General features: G+C 48.5%; 1 protein-coding gene across 1 annotated transcript in view; it reads left to right on the forward strand.

Annotated features, from left to right (window-relative positions):
• The window catches only part of LOC119580978, a 213,292-nt gene that overhangs the window by 165,386 nt on the left and 35,406 nt on the right, over nucleotides 1–12,500 (forward strand).

The raw sequence follows: 12,500 nt of genomic DNA on the forward strand, positions 1-12,500 counted from the left end.
AATTTCACACTTTTTTAGGGGGATACACCCTGCACCCTCCATCATTTAAGCAGCTGTCCTGACGCATCAACGTCGCAATACTTCAACATCAAAGTGTGTTTTACATCGCTCTGACTGCACTTAAAATGTTAGAGCAAGTTACAGTATACATTCGTATATATTTGGTTTGCTTTCGTCTTTGTTTTTTACATTTTACTTTTTGTTATTTTTTATTTGTAGTTTTTTTTTTGTTTTATTTATTGGTATATGGACTGCGCACTTTTTTCGAGTCAGAAGCCAGGGACAGAGGGAGTTTTTACGCCGAGGGAAAGGCAGGAAGGGAAACGAAGATGCATGCGGCTCCGAGGCATGAGGGAGCAGAACTGTAAACGGGATGACTTTTAAACAGGTGTAGGGAGTTTATGGAGAAGGTACAAGGGAATCTGGTTAGAAACAGAGGTAAACAGTGAGGGAGGAGGGAGAGGAGGAGGGAGGGAGAGAGGAGGGAGAGAGGGAGGGAGGAGAGGGTGGGGGAGAGGGAGGGAGAGAGGGAGGGAGAGAGGGAGGGAGAGAGAGGGAGGGAGAGAGGGAGGGAGAGGAGAGAGAGGGAAAGAGGAAGAGAGAGAGGAGAGAAAGACGAGGGAGAGAGAGAGAGAGGGAGAGAGATAGAGAGGGAGAGAGAGAGAGAGGGAGAGATGGAAGAGAGAGAGAGGATTGAGAGAGAGAGAGAGAGAGAGAGGAGAGAGAGAAAGAGAAGATGAGAGAGAGAGAGAGAGAGGAGATGAGAGAGAGAGAGAGAGAGAGGAGAGAGAGAGAGAGAGAGAGAGAGAGGGGATGAGAGAGAGGGAGAGAGAGAGAGAGAGAGAGAGAGAGAGAGAGAGAGAGAGAGAGAGAGAGAGAGAGAGAGAGAGAGAGAGATGAGATTTGAGGGAACAAGGAAGGAGAAATGAGAAAAAGAGTAAAATAAAAAGGGACATGGGATGTAAGAAAAAGAATAATGAGAAAGGGGGAAAGGTACGGAGAGAGAGGGGGAAGGGAGAGAGCGAGTTGGGCGAGTAGAACAAAGCGGTGCCAATAAAAGAATGATAACGTGGTCTGATAAGGTGCCTTGATAACGAGAGCAAGGAAACCGCGTCTCGCCCGAGATACAGCTACAGCCGCCACCTGATGCCGTTCGGGAAGGGGGGGGGGCAGAGAGGAAAGAAAGAGCACTAATGGAGAATGAAAAGAGGATGAGGAGGAAGAGAGGCGGAGCAAAAATAGACGGGAAAGAAATTGGACAGGATATGAACAAGATGAAACACATTTCGGAAAGTGTGAGACAGGAAAAAAAAAGAAGTGAAGAGAGGAGACGCGACGAAGCCAAAAGGGCAAGGGACGCAGCGTGTCTTTATGAGAGGACGGCGCGACCTGTAAGGAGAGAAGCTTGAGGATGTGAAATGGACGCGTGTGGGTTTGATGTGTGAGGGGAACGCAGAAAAGGTGAGCTTGTTTCTAGGTCAAAGGATACGGAGGGATAAGGTTGGACGATGACGGAAAATGTCAGAACAAAGGAAGGGGAGAGAAAGAATAGCAGGGGCCGTTGAGGCGTTCACAGGGAGGAGCATTTTCTTCTTTCTTTTCTGAAAGGGAAAGTCGGAATTAAAAAATGCTTCGCAGGACTCCCAGGATTTTAGTAGATAAAGGAAGGCGTTGAGGACCCACCGTGAATCGGTGTGGGCCACGGAGGAAGGAGGCCTCGCGGTGCCGCCTTGTGCAATAACCTCGCAGCTCCGTCTTGCAGCGTCGTCGCCACGTCGCAGGAGATAAAAATCCGTTCCGAGATTGAGCCGTAAGCGATGTCGAGACGGGCGGTGTTTGCCCTCTTCGGCATTCAAGTCCTGGGACGCGGAGATTCGAGGCAGACGCTGCAGCGCTGCCCCCGCCACGGAGGATTCCCATGTATGTTTGCTCGCACTTTGTCAATATGTTTATAGCATCATGTAGTTCGTTTTATAAGGCTAACACATGGAAAACATTCTTACGAGATTACATTAAACGCGCTTTCTTGCATTTCGTTTATATTTCATCAGCGCAGGTGGACACAGCCCTCAAGACGCCGTGCGTGGCTGGCGGCTGTTGCCAGAAAAGTCAGGTTGTTATCAGTCTATCATTAGCCGACGTGATTAATTTTGGCAAGAGGTTATTTTATTAAACCCCGGTTTTTTGTTCACTTCCTCTAACTCTTGACGTGACCGTGTGGCTGCCTGACTGCAGAGGCGATCGAAGGTCAGGGAGCGGAATTGAAGGCTGTTGAGATAAGCCAGAACATTGTCTACAGGCCAGGGCTGATCTGCCTGGCGATACCGGACTTCAGCTGTTTCTCGAATTGCCACTCCGTGTCGCCATTTTTTCTCGGCAGTGCCTGCCCCTGCCTCCCCTCCCCCCTCAAATATATTGGGATGCTTTATATCGGTCCTTCGTGGGACGTGCTCAGCAGGGGAAGTGCCTCCCGGATGGAGATTGGAGGTGGGGCAAGGGGGTCAGCAGTGGGGGGGAACGTGGGCTTCATCATAAAACTTATGTATTCTCATGGGCTCGCCTCGCTCGCCGGTGCGTGCTGTAATCTGCACACACATACGTACACCCACTCGCACGCGCACAGGAACACACACTCACACCCACACTCACACTCACACTCACACTCATGCTCACGCTCACACTCACACGCACACGCACACACACACGCACGCACATATAGTTACACAAATATGTCCATTTTCACCAAGGCGTAGTGCACGTGCAGACTGCGTGCTGTAGCCATCCTTAGTCGTGCGCGAGCGTGGGAGACGTCTATAAAGTGGACCTTTAATTAGTTGTTCGTGAGCCTCGTTGCGCTATCATAATGTTGCCGCTCATAGAGCCTGATAAATAGCAGCATAAGAGGATGTGAAGGAGACTGATGGAGGAGGGGGAGGAAGAAAGGGAGGAAGAAGGGGAGGAAGAAGGGGAGGAAAAGGGGGAGGAAGAAGGGGAGGAAGAGGGGGAGGAAGAAGGGGAGGAAGAGGAAGAGGAAGAGGAAGGAGGAGGAGGAGACGGAGAAGAAGGAAGAAGGAGAAGGGGAAGGGGAAGGAGAAGGAGATGGAGGGGAGGAGAAGAAGGAGAAGGAAATGGAGAAGAAGAAGGAGAAGAAGAAGAACGAACGGAGAAGAGAGAAGGAAGGAAGACGAAGGAGAGGAGGGGAGAAGGAGAGAAGAAGAAAGAAGAAAAAGAAAAAGGAGAAGAAGAAAAAATGAAAATGAAAAGAAAGGGTTGACCATTCCGGGAGTGTCCGTTGCAATTCGGAGATTAATAGGAAACATTATGAATTATTAGGCTTCTGTGTGTTACCTTCGGAGTGCAGTACGGGTGTGCATTATCATGCAGTGCACGAGAAAAATGTCTGCATGATTTGTGTTGATTCCCTTTTTTATCCTGCTGTAGCTTCACGCGTCTTTATCAAGACTGCTCCCATTTGGGTTCTCCTGGCAGATGGAGGCGCCCAGTTATGTTCTCTGGAAGAATTAGTTTGTTAGCTGGAAGTATCAATCTGTACTGTGGCGTCGCACAGAAATTCGCTTATACCCTAAGGTGCAGGATATCCAAACACTGGATTTGGCCTCCATATAGGGTTCCTGTTGTGGACTCCGAGCGCTAAGTACCCTTTGGACCCTTATGATGTGCCCATTTCTACCGCCTGACGTCCATCCCCACAGCCACGTCCAGTCTGTTCCGTTGCCTGGGCGGCCTCCTCTCGCGCGCCTCGTCTGTGCCTCCAGCCGGGACCATTTCAGCTCCTCGTTCTCGTCCGGTTCAATGAGTTTGGCTTAAGTCTCTACACTCTGCTGAACTTTCTTCGCCTCCTTTTTATATTATTATGTGTGCGTTTCACGCATGTTGGCTGGCGATTGTGTAGGGCTGATACCTTCAGGAATCATCATCATCATTGTCATCGTCGTATGCCTCACCACCTACGTCACCATCATCGTAACCACAATCAGAAATCACTCATACACATATCGATATCTGATCTACTGGAAGCGGAATGACGTCGAGGAATGCGCTGACCGCATCCACTTGTTTCCGAGTATTGTCGAGTTTGTATCCGAGCAATGATTGGTGTCGGGTTACGAGAAGGTATGATTGGATAGGTGGAGTGTGCGCTGGCGGTAGAGCGGAAAGGGTGTAGGTAGAGTGTCAGAGCAGAGTGTGGATACTGGCAGGATAGTGGCATCGTGTAATAGAGAAGGCGTGGATCAGTGTAGAGCAGCTGTTTCTTTCGGGCATCGAGGCGTGCATTCTCCAGTGCTCACGCCGCCCAACCGACACTCTTCTGACACGCCTGTCAGCTTGCACCTTCGTCCTCTGTCCGCGTGCGCCTGTCCCTCGTTCCTGGATTCCCCTGCTTACGATTACTGCTCGTATGGCTGCTCTCGGGCACGCCTAGAAACGAGATTCGACTTAGGTTCAGGGACGAGGATAAGCTCATTGCCTCGAGTCATGACATTTAGCCGTCTGTCCTGGAAAAAAAGCTGTTCACGAATACCCTTTGAAATTAACAGACAAGGATGTGGCGTGGACAGCCACAGGCGCTGTAACTCTAATTTCTGCGGCAGCCTCCATCGCAGCCGCGCATCATTCCCTTGGCCCTCATTTTGCGCCTGCCTTTGCTCCAGGCCCGCCGTGTGCTTACTGCCGAAACCCATTTCTTTATACCGCGTAGTGATGTAGCATTTGGCCGTCTATCTCCTCGCTATGTTAGAAACGGTCGGAGGCGCGTGATCCTGGGGAGCTGAGATGGGCGTGATAGGTGCCGTGGAAGATGCAATGAGTCAGGGATGCGAGCACGGAGGAAGGGAGACAGGAAAAAGGAGGATGTCTCAGAAGATGAATATAAAGTATGGGAAGATAAAAGCGGGACAAGTCGCGGGCAACACTTTATTACGAGCTAAAGAGCGAGAGATAACTGCAGGAAAAGGGAAAAGGGAGAAATTGTCAAGGATAGCGGAGTGGAGATGGAGCTTGGTTAGAGGAAGGCGGCCGAGGAGGCTCCGCTCCGCTTAATGATGTTGGGATGAGTGAAAGAAAAAATGAAGCCGATAGGAGAGAAGTGGACTCCATGGGGCTTGGAGAATCACAGACTTACTAACAACAGAATCGTAACTGAATAAATCAGAGTACTTGATATATAAGTGAGACAGATTATCGGAAACCAAAAAGAATTAAATGAGCTAAGAGAGCAAATTAACAGGAGAACTGGGAGGAGTGAAGTAGTAGTAGTAGTAGTAGTGGAAGAGGAGGAGGAAGCAAACACAAAGGATGAAAAAGAAAAAGAAGCCAATGACGGAGACGTAGATGGAGACGGAGAGGAAGACGATGATGATGATGATGATGATGATGATGATGATGATGATGATGATGATGATGATGATGATGATGATGATGATGATGATGATGATGATGATGATGAGGAGGAGGAGGAGGGGAGGAGGAGGAGGAGGAGGAGGAGGAAGAGGAGAAGAAGAAGAAGAAGAAGAAGAAGGAAGAAGCAGGGCCGCAGGGGAGTGTGAGGATGCCAGGTAGAAGAAATGAGGTGTTACAAACAACGCAACTGGAGGGAGCCTGGCACTTACTTTCCCCGCGGCCTTCGTCACTTAACTCATCCCGGTATTGGGTATTGGAAACCGTTTGTGGCCGCAGCTTTCAATCCCATGCAGACCACGTTATGTGTAATACAGTGATATACCACAAGCGATACAGGGGGGATTACTGCCATAAATAGATTAATTCCCTTCGTACAAAATATTTGGGTATTTATTGTTCACGGTAATGAAGTTGGAGTGCGGCACCGAACGCCGCCAAATGATTTTGTTTCCGGGATTCGACGGAATAAAAAGCTGATGAGGCCATTCGTCACTGGCGGTGTTGGGGAATTCAGTAAAACATATTAATTCACGCTTTTTCAATGCATTTATTGTTTGTGCTGTAGCCAGGTCGACTTTCCAGAGCTTTCGGTTGGAGAAGGCTAATTTTGGTGGGCTTATAGTGTTTCCAGGGACAACTGAACGCAATATTTTAAGCTAAGCTGGTCACGGTATCATGCTGGTAAAGTGAGGTGATTATTGCCCTCTTTGTCGCTGATCGAAAGATGACGGGGCTGGATCGCCAAGGCAGGCTGTGCTTTTTATTTATTTAATTATTTATCCATTCATTTATTCACTTATTTATTTTTGTCTTTCAGTTATTTTTGCGGCAATAAAATGGATGTTGAACACGGGTGCCAGGTGGCTCTCTGCTTTTGACGTTTGTCCCTGATGCCTTTGTTATTTTCTCATTACATTGGTGTTTAGTTTTCCCCTCTCATTTGGCGGGGGGCTGATGCAGTCTATATTTTGTTTTCGTTGTTTTTTTAAGAATTAGCTATGCCTTGATTTCTGTTTTTGAACGATTAGGGTCGAATTATTAGATTTGGTGAAAAGGAGGAAGAAAGTGTGAAAAGTAGAAGAAAATAAAGAGCAAATGGCGAGGAGGGAAGGAGGCCCAGAGTCCGAAATGTCGGCCGAGTGAGTGCAGCCGTAACATCCGTCACGTGACAGGCAGGGTCCGCGCCGGGCGAGACGCCACGCAGCCGTCAGCGCAGTACAAGTGTAGCGCGGAAGCGTGGAAGTCTCCCTCCTCCTTAGGCAGATCCGTACTGGAAGCGCCGGAGCTGCGGCGCTTCCTCGGACCGTGAACTGTTCCTCCCCAGGCCGGGGCTGTCCTGCCGTTGAGTTACGCGTTGCACGCCCCGTTAAAGTTTCAATAAAGATGAGGTTCCAGCTTCAAGTGAGCTTCCCTCCAGCAACCAGGCGAAAATGAAATTTCGTGAAGTATATTAACGTTATAAAATTATGACTATGATCTCGTCTTTAGATTTTCATCGCAGCTAGTTATACGAGGCGCCTAAACTTTTCTTATCGTATGATTAACTGGATTTTTCTTCCTCGTTTTATTTCCCCTCCATTTTTTCGTGTATTTAGAGCAGTGTTCTATAATGTGACCGCAGTGTCACTGAGGGACAACGGCTTATTGGTTTGAGGAAATGCCTGTGCTGTTGAATATTCAATCCGCATTCTTATAATGTTCAGACGCTTTGCACCTTCGTGGGAAGGCCAGTGACATAAATTTGGTTTTTACTTACAACGTCTCGACGCAGCCCTGGACAGATGCCTTTATAGGATAAAATTGTTGCATGCATTATCATCTCATGCACCCTTTGCGCATTGGTCTTCGGATCCGCAGTAAAAACTCTTGGCCAACGTGAAGCGAGGCTTTTCCAGAATGTATTCTCTCCTTAGCCTTTTCTAGTGATCGAATCCACACGAGACAGGTGAGTGACGTGGGGTCAAGGCAGGTCAATGTGGGGGTGACGTCAGTAGTTTTTTGTATCCTACTGACGCAGGTGGAAGTGCGGATAGGCGAGTCCACGGCCTTCGATTAAGAGCAAGAGAAAAAGCTCGGGGATGGTGGGGAGTGGAAGCAGTACTTATGATGTTTTGGTCATTGGCATCGACCCTGTGAATAATTCTGGCAAGAACGATGTAAGCAGGCTCGTTGACCTTTTAAGTACCTTCATGCCGAGTAGTACGCGGGGGCGGATTCTCAGTTGGGAGGCTTCGTCGTTGTCTCGGACGGAGGTGACGGGCGTGGGCGGGTCGAAGGAGTCAAAGGCTGGGCGGTGAGGCGTCGTAATTTTGTCCAACAGATGAGAAAGAGGTAAGGAGATGTGGCGGATTTGTCTCGTTCCCTCTTCTTTGTTCTGTGGAAAGTAAAGTCGGGAGAGGGGAATGTGAAAACCTTTTCATCTTTCTTTTCCTTTCCCTTTCTTCCTTTATCCTCTTTCGGTCAGTTTTCAGTCTCTCTCTCTCTCTCTCTCTCTTCTCTCTTGTCCTCTCGTCGTCTCTCTCTCGTCTCTCTCTATTTCTCTCGGTCTCTCTCTCTTTTGCTCTCTCTCTATTTCTCTCTCTCTATTTCTCTCTCTCTCTCTCTCTTCTCTCTCTCTCCTCTCTCCTCTCTCTCTCTATCTCTCTCTCTCTCTCTCTCTCTCTCTCTTCTCTCTCCTCCTCCTCTCTCCCTCTCTCCTCTCTCTCTCTCTCTCTCTCTCTTTCCCTCTCTCTCTCTCTCTCTCTCTCTCTCTCTCTCTCTCTCTTTCTCTCTCTCTCTCTTTCTCTCTCTCTCTCTTTCTCTCTTTCTCTTTTTCTCTCTTTCTTTCTCTCTCTCTCCTCCCTCCCCCTCCCTCCCCACTCTCTCTCCACCCCCTTCCTTCCTCTCTCCTTCTCATTTCTCTGCAGTAATTTATTCTTGTTGGTTTGTGATGCATGCTCGTACCTGCGTATTGGAACAACGATGGGCGAATGTTGTAGCTTCGTAAACTATAATTGGACAACAAGGACTTTATTAGAATTCCCAATTGTGTAATATCAGCGGGATGTTTATTGCCCAAATAGTGCTTGAATGATTATGCCGATCATTAAAGTATATATATCGGTGCAATAATATTTTTTCCGTAAAAGCTCCACGTTACGGTATATTAGACAGCGGATCGACATTATGCATCTCATTAACAATTGATCCCAGGTAAGCTGACTAGGCTATATAGGTCATTGTCCTTTTTCATTACGCAGGTGTCCCCGAATAAAAATCTGGCAGCTCGGATTATGTAAGAATGAGCTTCATTATTACGCATCGCATTAGATGATTAATCGTCTTCAGCTTCGGTATTCATTCCTCACCCGTTTCCCCTCCCCCTCCGCCGTGACCTGTCCTTGATTACCCTCGCTTATTGGCCTCGTCTTTTCCGTAATTCAGCGTCCCCTGCCCTCGGTGTTCATCGGGTCGTGTTTTCCGGTCTCTGTCGCGCGTCGGCCGGAACGCTGAGAGAACCGGTTGTCGCCCCCGATCCCTCTTCCGTGTCGCTTGCCTTCGAAATTCTCCCGCGTCCGCTCTTCTGCTGTTCCTCGTCACTTCGGTCTGGCGCTCGGAGTCCCGCTCGCACCATTGCGCTTGGACTCGGCGCTGTTTTTTTCTTTTCTACTTCCCTTTTTCGCTCGTGATTGTCTTTCGTTTCACTTCCGCTTTACCGTTCTTGTCTCCGTATTATGTTTTCCGTATTTTGGTCCCTCCTTTCTCCTTCACCATCTCTTCCACCTCTTCTTCATCTTCCCTTTCCTCTCCTCCTATGTCTCCTCCTCCTCCTCCCCTCCCTATCACGCTCCTCTTCCTCCTCCCCTACTCCCCATTTCTCATCCTCCTCTCCCTCCTCCTAATCCTCTTCCTCCTTTCTCTTCCTCCTCCTCCTCCTCCTCCTCCTCCTCCTCCTCCTCCTCCTCCTCCACCTCCTCCGCCTCCGCCTCCTCCTTCCTTCTCCTCCTCCACCATCCCCTGTTTTCCCTTTCTCCAATATCTTCACGCCTTTCTTCCCTCGCGGATCTTTCCCTCTTTTGCCGAACACTAGTATCATTCCTCTCCGAATAACTTTCTTCCCTCGCGCTCCCTCCCGACCAACCCGCCTCCGTACTTCCTTCCCTCTCCCCCTCCCCCAGTCCCTCGCATCTCTTCTGTCACCTTGTAGTCCTCTCTCCTTCTCTCCCCCTCCCCTCTCTCCCCTCCCTCTCCCCCTCTCCCTCATCGGCATTGTATTATTATAGGCCGCACTCACACGCAGGCGAAATGGGTGATATGCGGCCTGGCATAGAGCGGGGATCAGGTGTTGCTTCATATCCCCCAACCATCCACCGACTCCTTCGTTTCTCCTTCTCTTTCTCCTTTCACCCTCTCCCGCGACGATGTGTCCTTGTTTCATTCATGTTTGCCCGGGTATTGTGGCCATTCATGCGAGTATTCCGTCGTGGCCATCCAGTGAGCATTTTTACTCTCACTGCTCGATCCGATTGTCAGCGCGGCTGCTCTGTCGATATTAAGCTTTTACAGTGCTACAATGCTCATGATGCATCAACAGTGGTCGATTCATGGTTGTAATTAAGGAATATGATTATTACCTTTGATTTTATAATGTCCATCATCAGGGTTTATCGCCTTTATAGTCTCTATGTAACAAAAAACATGATTATATTTTTTCTAATTAATTTTGATGTGCTCTTATAATACGTTTTTCTTTTGTCAAAAATGTTAGCCTAAGAAACGTAAGGGGATACGATTTAGGAGAACTTCGTAATTGCTTTATTATAAGATATCCAAACATCGATTAGAGGATAGTCTTGTACTTGTATGTAACCACGACACACGAGAGCAACAGAATTTCTTTCATGAAGTGTATGTCACAACCTGTAAGAGAATTGTGTTGTAGAGGAAGATAAACTGCCAGTAACGTGGTCAGAATCTCTTTTCCGGTGAGTAATAATTGTGATGTGTTCTTGGGCGGAGAAGGTGCAGTGTTTATGTTGGGTGTGCGGGCGGCAGGTGGCGTGTGGAGCTGCCGCTATCCATCACCCACACCAGCGTTGCCACATCCAGGAGGACTAGTGTTTTCATGCCGTTGTGCCACGCCGTGTGGAACTCCTCCGCCGTCGGACAGGAAAGCAGGCGTGAACGACACCGAGATGCCTTTGAGTCTTTTACCGATACGTCCCAGACTAATTAGAGGCGTGGCTGAGGCGTCGACGGCATTGGTAGCGCTGCACCCTCCCCGTTCTCGCCAGAAAAGCTTGTGAAGGTTACAGGTAAAGGGACTAATGGCTAAAGTTGCGAGAACAAATGAAGTTGCAAAACCGCGTCGAGTCTCCACCAACTCTTCCTTCTTGTCAGCCATCGCTAGCTTCCAAGCGAAATAGCTTGGCCTGGACCTTGTTTATGGCCCCTTGCTTGTACCTTGGCCAGCGCCAGGTAAGAACACGAAGACCTAACAAATGCTAGCTCACCGAGAATGAGATTAGGATCAAGTTTTAAAACCTGGTTGTTTGTGAAGATCTGCTTCTAAGCGCAGGTCAGATTCTCGCCCCCTTCGCCTTTCAGATTTACGAGAACATTTTTAGGCTACGTTCCTTATAATAGATACACTTGTGCTTGGCAGATCTACAATACGATACATACATATATGCTCACACGTTTATTTAACATTGGTAAGCAATAACGGCGATATTGAAAGGTCGAGGAGGATGTATAGTTGGGCAACGGTCGCGAACGCAGTCATCAATACCCGGGTTGAGTTCAGATGGTTTTGGCCGAAGCAAGGACGATGCCAGATAAATTGGGCTCGCGTTTGAACGATGATAAATTGTATACCCGGCCGCCGTATAGGTAGGGCAGGGGAGCAGCCTCGTTTTTGGTTGGTTATGTACAAATTACGTCGCACAGTTATGGGTTGGCTGTGTGTGTTGGCGTGATTGGTTCCGTTGGGGAGCAACTTGGTTCGCCGGTTCGCCTCTGCTGCTCCCGAGTTCCAGCGAGATTTGGTTGTTCTATGGCTGTTTCCCCTCGGTCTGAATTCGTGCCTGTAAATGGCTGGTTGTTCCTATTGCATTTTAAGGGCGAAAGTTTGTTGGGGTTGAGCTAGTTTGGATGTTTTTAGTAAAGCTGTAGCTGAAAAAAAAAAACTTTTCAGAAATACGATTTTCCCCACAGTTTCGTTTTAAATTTGAAACATTTTCAAGTGATGCAAGAAACACGTTCATTTGCTTCTTGTTTTTGGTTCTTTTGAAGAGGGATGGTTATGTTGAAGTGTAGTGTGTATGCGAACAGCCGCACATGCATAGTCACAACCTCATGTAACGAGTGCAAAACACGTTCGAGCGCTGAACCCAGCGAGACATTCAGTCGCGTGCGGACAAAACACACAAAACACAACAAACACACACACACACATTCGACACATGCACAAACATCACAACACAACAAACACGACATCTCTGTTGTCAAGCACGCGATGCTCTGAGCGACGGCATGCAACGCGCGCACGCACATGCACATATCACCACATACACACCATGAACACACACATCACCACATACACAACACACACAGCCACACGTAAACACACACACCACACACCACAACTATACACAACAACACAACACCACCACACATACCACACATACAAAACACACACATACACACACACATACACACAAGCACACATACAAACAAGCACACATACACACAAACACACACACACACACACACACACACACACACACACACACACACACACACACACACACACCACACACACACACACACACACACATAACCGTGTCTCCGTTTCGGAGACACGGGGTTCGGAGGCAGGCGTGGGGGGGGGGGGGCATTCGGGTGTAGGGGCTGCGACGAACTTCTCCCGTGCATCGGAAGGGGGTTCGACGCTACCGGCCGAGTTGCATTCGCTGGTTGGCCATTGTCAGAGAGGTGGATTTCCCTTATTTGATTTTGCATGTTGCGCGGTTGTAATCACACTATATAAAGATATTAGATATGAATATTGTTCGTGTCGCGGACATGCAGATGTATCA

The sequence above is a fragment of the Penaeus monodon genome, chromosome 14 (assembly GCF_015228065.2).
Source record: "Penaeus monodon isolate SGIC_2016 chromosome 14, NSTDA_Pmon_1, whole genome shotgun sequence".
Classification (NCBI taxonomy): Eukaryota; Metazoa; Arthropoda; class Malacostraca; order Decapoda; family Penaeidae; genus Penaeus; species Penaeus monodon.